This window comes from Nelumbo lutea, chromosome 5, assembly GCF_056320005.1.
Source record: "Nelumbo lutea isolate HS-2025 chromosome 5, American lotus-T2T, whole genome shotgun sequence".
In the NCBI taxonomy this organism is placed as follows: Eukaryota; Viridiplantae; Streptophyta; class Magnoliopsida; order Proteales; family Nelumbonaceae; genus Nelumbo; species Nelumbo lutea.
The window spans coordinates 16,247,666-16,254,902 of NC_142688.1; the positions used below are offsets into that span (position 1 = coordinate 16,247,666).

A 7,237-nucleotide genomic window follows, 5' to 3' on the forward strand; every position below is an offset into this window, starting at 1 on the left:
TTTCAATTATTTGATTATAACGTGTAAAAAACACATACACTATCAATTATCCTACATATAAAATTTAACATTTTATTAAATTAAACACTTAGGGGGTGTTCTTTTTTTGGATTTTGAGAGGGGGGAAAGTTGGTCAATGGGATTTTGGTTCCCATTGACTAAGAATCCCATGTTCTTTTTTTAGATTAATGTGGGGATCAGGAAAAGTTTATTTTCTTGGGTACTCCTAGGTGGGTAAATAACTTTCCCACTAGGGAGAAAAATTTTCAACACTTGAATGAGACACAAATGCCTCTTTTAATAATGGATTTTTATGGTTAAAATGGTGATTTCCCTTTTTACTTGGGAAATAAAAGAACATGGGTAAATACACTTACCTGTGTATGTGTTTCATAGGAAAAACTTACCCAGATAATTGCATTTACCTAGGTAAGTAACTTACCAAAAAGGCCGCCGGCTTAGATCTCTTTGGACCGCCGCCTTAGGTCCATCGAAACATTACGTTCGCTTTAGGTGGCGGTCTAGACTGCCGACTTAGATATCTTTGGTCCGTCGCCTTAGGTCCGTCGAAATATTGTCGGCTTTTAGATGGCAGTCTAGACCACCGGCTTAGATCGCTTTTATGTCTAAGGCGGCAGTTGCATGACCGCCGACTTTTTTTTTAAATTTTATACTTTTATATCAATTTGATTTCAACATTTTGTTTGTACCTATTTAATACAAATCTCATGGCAGATATCAATGCATATAAATCAATTTAAATAGAAAAATACAAATTGAAAATAAAAAAAAAATTAAATTTATTAATTATTATAATATCCAAAACAAATTGCTTAAATACAATATCTAATTAACATTAAAAAGTACAAGGCATTTAAAAAAACTTCTTGAATAATGTAAACATCTTCCAATGCAAATCCTCTCCATGACCCTAGTTATGTCTTCAGTACAAGGCATTTGCAGGAAAAAACTTCTGTCTTCAATGTTCTTAGACAATCTAAATTCTTAGCACTGAGTCCTATGTCACTTTATACTTGATGTTCATCTCCTTGTCGATTTGATCACGTTCCAACTCCAACTGAACCCGAGAAAAGAGAAACTAGGTATCACTTATAAATAAGTCATTGAGGCTTATTTTAAGCTTACAAAATGCTGAAAGTTGAATCTTGACAAAGGAATTAAAATTTAAACAAGATGGGTTGTTTCCTTTTGATGTTTCATGACCAAGGGACCATGCAGGTGGGATTAGGAAGATAGGTTTTTGTTACTTCATGAGGAAAATAAATCATCAGTATGAACACTTTCAAGCAAATTGGCTGAAACATTTTGTTACAAAATTATCTTTCATGATCTTTATATTTGTCAGATATATGTGAGATTCCATGGTTCTAACTTGGAACTTTTAGTAAGATGTATATTCTTTCCTAGAGTACCATCATCAACTCCATCAACTATTACAAAATTAAACAACATAAGAAAAGTCAGGATAAGCCTTACCATCCATAAACTGAGGATGTGAATACATAACGTAATTCTGACAAGCATACAGTCTATAGGATGGTTCTGGAGCACCATTTAAATGACTGATAGGCTTCCATGTATCTAGCATCAACATGTCAGCATGAGCACATAGGTTGAGGAGAAGTTTCTGTAATGGGCCCTTGTACAGGGGCTGAAAAAGCATATATGTATCAGAATGTCAATCATACACATATAATAAATATACATGCATAGAAGATAAACTTGACTAACCAAATAAATACCTGAACCACACGAAGCAGTCGAACCATTGCTCTTCAGGGGTTGTGGAGTCTTCTATAACCATAATAGGCATTCTGATGAGTTTTTCAGGACCAGTTGGGGGAAGAGACTTCCCTTGTAGCAGAGATTTTAGCCCATATGAAAGGTTTAAGATTAACCTGTTCTCTGTGTAAAGTGAAGTGCCTATGCCTAGAAGGAGATTGTCAATTACTTGGTGTAATGATAAAATCTTGGGCTGGCAAGCATGAGAACACAGGTTCAAGCCTATGTGTATAAGTAAAAATAACATCAAATCTATGTTCTCTGATTAGTTTAGTGCCTAGATTGACTGTTGTACTTTGAAATTTCTATTTATTTAAACGTCAAACTTTTTGTTCTTCAGTTATTTTCGTGGTCGGGAACAGTTTCAACAGAATTTTAGTGGTCGGGAACATCAAATCTATCAAAAAAAAAAAAAAAAACACTGAACAGATAAGTTTTCTTCCTACCAAACAGGTCGGCTTGTTCTTCAGCGGCAAACTATTAAAAGAAGAGTTAGAAGGTTACCTTCTCTCCTCTTGCTCGAACGAACAGAGGTCGGTGCTTGCTTGCATAGCGTCCAAAAATTTCCCCGTTCTCAAGCACAAAGGGAAATCCTAGCTCGAACTAACATAAGTCGTGCGCCTCTTCTCTTGCTCGAACGAACGTTACCTTCTCTTCTCTTCTCTTGCTCAAACAAATGACCAGAAAATCGCGCAAGGTTCTCTATGGACAGAGAACCTCCTGTCTTCTTCTCGCTTTTCGAACAGGAAGGGGGAATTCACGCGTGGGAGAAAGAAAGTTTTCCCTCCCTGCGCTTCTCCACATCATCGGTCCAAGGTTAAACCGGTTTAATTCCGGTTAAGAAAAAATCCGCCAAATGTACATTAATAACCGCCGCGCCAGTTTCTAAAACGAATGCCGGGTTAGATATCTCTATAGCGAGGTCACAAGGACCGCCGGCTCTAAACCGCCGCTTTTGGCTGTTTTTCTTGTAATGAAAAGGGGCCTAAATACATAAATTTTATATGCTTTTCAATAATATATAATATATGGGTTGGGAAGGATTAAATTTAATAAATACCTAGGTATAGGTACAGGTTGTAGAATCTCAAAACCTATCATTCAAACAAAAAAACCCACCCCGTCAACAAGGGTTGTGGAGGATATCTATCGAGTGGGGTAAAAATTGCTACCCTTAATATCAAAGAGATTAGCCGCCAATAGGCACTCTACACAAGGAAACAATGAACAAATCCCTGGAAAAAGGTCCCTCTTGCTAAATCGGGCCTTGCAGGCTTGGAGTGCTCCATTGCAACTTGCATTGAGTGGTCAGGGTTTAAATAGTAAGGGTAAGGTTGTGTCATTGTGTGTACGTTAGTCCCCCCCCAGGCCACACAATAGTGGAAGTCTGGTGCAATATTGGGCTACCCGGCCTTTTTTCTAGCCCTTGAAAACTGTGGTGGTCAATTGGCCATTAATAAGATGACTTTATTTCCTGCACGGCCGTAAATTTAAAAAAAAAATGGTTTTCTAGCTGGTGGAGACTGCAAGCTAGCTGAGTCCAATTATCAATGTTACATGAATTTCTTTATGACCAAGGGAGCAACCGCATTATGTGGGCTTGTACTTCAATTAAATTAAATAAACCAACTATTGAGAGTATTAATACTTTGAACATTGATAGTTATCACATTTTGGAAATATTTTACTTTTAATTTAAAATTATTGACATATATATATATACAAATGTATTTGTACATTAATACATTGATTCATATCTGTATATCTAAATACATGTGTTTTTAAGATTATGTATACGAATATGATTCAGGTTGGATTGGATTGGTCAAGGTCTCAAACCCAACCAATATTATACTTTTCAATAATCTGACTTTTTTCGGGTTCAGTTCGGGAAAAACCTGCCCAAATTGCATCCCTGCTGGGTCAAGAGAAAACAAGAGTATTAACATGGTTCTGGACTTTGGGGGATCCATAGCTTACCACCTATCCCATGTTTATCAGAAATTTGACCCTGAGCAAAATGATAAATGCGCCAAAAAAATACTATAATCAGATGACTAAAGATTGCACGCTTTGGCCTCTCACTTAATAGACCAAGCCTTGGTCATTTGTGCCTGACAAATGACAATACAAACCTTGAGAAACTTTCTTGGAGATAAATGGCAATACAAACCTTGCTATGGATATGGCCTTCAGAGCTGCTGCTTCTTGCTTGAACCGTTCCAAGAAAACCCTGGTCTTAAGAGCCCAAAAATCACCCAACAAATGAGTGTGTTGCAATGAGAGAATGAGGGTATTTCATTAACCCTTCTTTTCTTACTTTTGTCCTTTTGTCTCTTGTTAAAGTGAGTTGGCCCCACCTCATAAGGAGGGAACCCAACAGTTTGCAACTCTGAATCTGAGGTTAGCTGTTTTGGTGTCGGATATTCAACATCTAGTGTGCATGATGAAGTTGAAAACTCAACTAGCAACTGAAATCTGGTTTGTTCTACAAGACATTAGACAGGAGATACTGAAATTTGACCATGTTTCTTGGCTTCTTGCTAGCAAGGATTGTAACGACGGTAGGTGGTTTCCTTTTCTGTTCATAATTTGTAAAGAGTGGGCCTTGTACTCTTAACTCTTCTGGGATTATCCCTTTGAAGAACGAGTTCAAGTTTTGTGTTTACCAAAACAGAGTTTATGGATCAGATTGTTTCAGGGACGCTATGATATGGATTTGCATTTGCTGCGATTACCTCTTTTATTTGCATTGATTCTTATGACATGACTGTCCCGGTCATAAAAGTGATGTATCTATATATAAAGTTAATTCTGGTCTTAAAAGGATTACATCCCTGGTCCAATTTTGTGTAAAATGTTTCTGATTTCATATTCTTTGTGGTTTTCGTTGAAATTTTGAAAAATAACTAAGGGTAAAAAAGTATTTTAGTTTATTCTATCAAATTTAATAGTCACAAGGTATATGTAAGTCTTCTTAAAAAACTTAGGATATATTTAAGCCTTTTATCCTTGTTTTTACAGATGACATTGGCACCGAGGCATATTACTTCCTTTTCTTAATGTATATGAGATATACATACAGCCAAGAAAATTCAAAAGCTCTCATAATGCAAGGAATTACTGCATTGGAATAGCTTTTTCTTTTCAATTGTTTGTTGGTTTGTTTATATGAATTTGCATCAGCACCCCACAAAACGTGCCCTACAGTCCATCCCGATTGTATATTGAGAACATCTCCCTATGATAGTAGGGGAGATGTTTAGCAGTTACTTTTCTTGGAATTGGTTGGAATCGAATTTACATCTGTGCTCCACAGCACATCTCAACAGTGTATTGAGAATATCTTCCAATGACAACTTTGGTAGATATTCTCAATGCATATGGTGACATGTGCATCTGGAGCACAAATGTGAACTCAGTTGGAGTCGGTTACTCTTGCTCGAAGGTACTGTAATTTCTGCTCTATTCCAGTGACAGACACCTAGGTTTTCATCTTTCTATATACCACAAGTTCAAAGGTGAGAAGGGTAGCTTCCTCCCTCCTTTCTCTATGAGGTTCCACTTGTTATTTTTATGGTGAGATCAAAGGAAGCAAGAAAAATACTGGAATTCCACAACCAGATTTAGTGTAGGTTGTACGCGCGACCTTATGTTTATTTAATCTTGACCCATCAGTTCATCCAGCTTGTAACGCAGGATCCTTTGATGTCTGTGCGCATGGAATACATAGATGAGGTTGTTGTTTAATTGATATGGTAGAGATTGTTATAGGCAAGGATTAAATTAAGGTATTGATACGATATTCTCAATATGGGGCGTATTGTATTTGTATCTATGACTATGAATACAGGATATAAGACTGGATACGTATCTTATGAGTTGTGCGTACGGTATGATATGCCTCTGTATTGGGTCGTATTGCACCGTATCAATGGATACAGTCCGATACACATCGATATGGAGGTGTATCCATTTCTAGTTTGACAAAATTGTACATTGAGTACTTTTGGAATGTTTTTCATCCTTAATACAAGTTAAAAAATAGTATTATAAAAACTATAATAAATAATTTAAGATTTAACTTTTTCAAAAAAAAAAAAGAAAACTAAAAAATAGATGATTTATATATTTTATTGTACACATATTATATATTAAAAATAAAAACATAGTTATTATTGAAAAAATAGAGTTATTATATAAAAATGCAAAATAAATAAATTTTCCCAACAAAATTATAATTATAAAAAATTGAAACAAATAATTTAAGATTTAATTTTTTCCAAAAATTTTAATAAAAACTAGAAGTTAAATATAATTTATTTTATCTACCTTAAATGATTTATTTGTTTTAGCTTGCAATTATGTGTAAAATAAAAAATATATATATGTTAAAAATAAAAATATATTTATTATTTAAAAAATAGTTGTTATTTAAATAAAATACTAAATTAATAAATATTCCCAAAAATTAATAAAAATTGAAAATTATAATTATAAAATTGGAAGAGTGATGATTATTGTACAATGTTTGAATGTTCTAGAGTCCCGGTATTGTTTATTGTAATATTTCTCTTCATATAACCTATTGAAGTATGCATTTCTTATGTGTTTATATCTTATTCATAGATAATTCAGCTTTTGGGTTAATATGATTAATGTATTTATGTGATTTGTATGTATTTCACTAGCGTATCTAAGGTTGAATTTGGAAGGAGTATAAATGCAAATGTGTAGAGTGCAAAACCTTATATTTTGTATGTAGTTACGATGTATATATTTATATTTGTACTCTTTTCAAACTGAACCTAAACCTTTCTATATCTTTCGTTTGTATCTATGTATTTTCAAAGTATATTCATATCCATACCCGATTTGTCCAATATTATAGGAGATGTTCCTTAATTTGTTTTATTTTGAGATTTAAAGGTGATGTAATGAAGAAAGATACATAAACAAGCTAGTAATGCTTGTGATATAAGGGCCGGTAGGGATTTATATATGCTACAACCAGTGCAGTGCAGTGGATGAACTCGGGTGTGCACCTACTGCTATCTTTAATTCCATACAAATAGATTAATGGAATTAACCTTCGTATAACCCCTCATGCTCATTGCATGGTCTCTTCTCTGTGTGAATGTTTTTGCAATTACAACAATCCGCCGTGTTTTATCAGCAGGCGATTGCAAGAAGCAGGTGTGACGTGACCTCATCTTTGTGCACTCCGATGTAGGAATCTTTTATTTGGGAGTTGAAAGTTGGGATTGGGATTGAGATAAGGACCCGGTTTGAGACAACTATATATATATTTATATACATCCTTTTCTTTTGTGTCCTTTCGAAAACAGTAGTGCATCAATACTCAGTCGATGCCCCGAAAGATGACGAACCGTCCTTGTAAGGATAAAAAAAGTGTGGTACAGAGGTAGATCCC

At 34.8% G+C, this 7,237-nt stretch overlaps 1 long non-coding RNA gene across 1 annotated transcript; it reads right to left on the bottom strand.

The window, feature by feature from the left end:
- Positions 1 to 966: 966 nt before the first annotated feature.
- LOC148850606 (uncharacterized) lies at positions 967 to 1,946 on the bottom strand. Its single transcript, XR_016099231.1, has 3 exons — positions 1,764 to 1,946; positions 1,498 to 1,672; positions 967 to 1,078 (listed from the first exon to the last, which is right to left on the bottom strand). It is a non-coding gene; the product is annotated as an uncharacterized LOC148850606 (long non-coding RNA).
- Between the last annotated feature and the right edge of the window lie 5,291 nt (positions 1,947 to 7,237).